Genomic DNA, 226 nt, shown 5'->3' with positions numbered 1-226 from the left:
CAAAACTTTTATTTTTATTATTATTGTTTATTAACCTTTTAGCTCTTATTTTATTTCTTTATTTACCAGAGACAATGCCCATTAATCAACATTATCGGAGTTAGCTAATAAGCTAATATTCATCCGTAGTTCCAGGACAGGTTTTAATATCATCAATAAATATATAATAATATCAATAAAGTGCTTCAACAAGTCCTACAACAATATAATATGATATATGAATACA

Source organism: Morone saxatilis, unplaced genomic scaffold (genome assembly GCF_004916995.1).
Source record: "Morone saxatilis isolate NCDOM2014 unplaced genomic scaffold, NCSU_SB_2.0 Contig3, whole genome shotgun sequence".
In the NCBI taxonomy this organism is placed as follows: Eukaryota; Metazoa; Chordata; class Actinopteri; family Moronidae; genus Morone; species Morone saxatilis.
The sequence above is the reverse complement of the archived record's forward strand: the minus strand, read 5'-3'. Positions refer to the sequence as shown.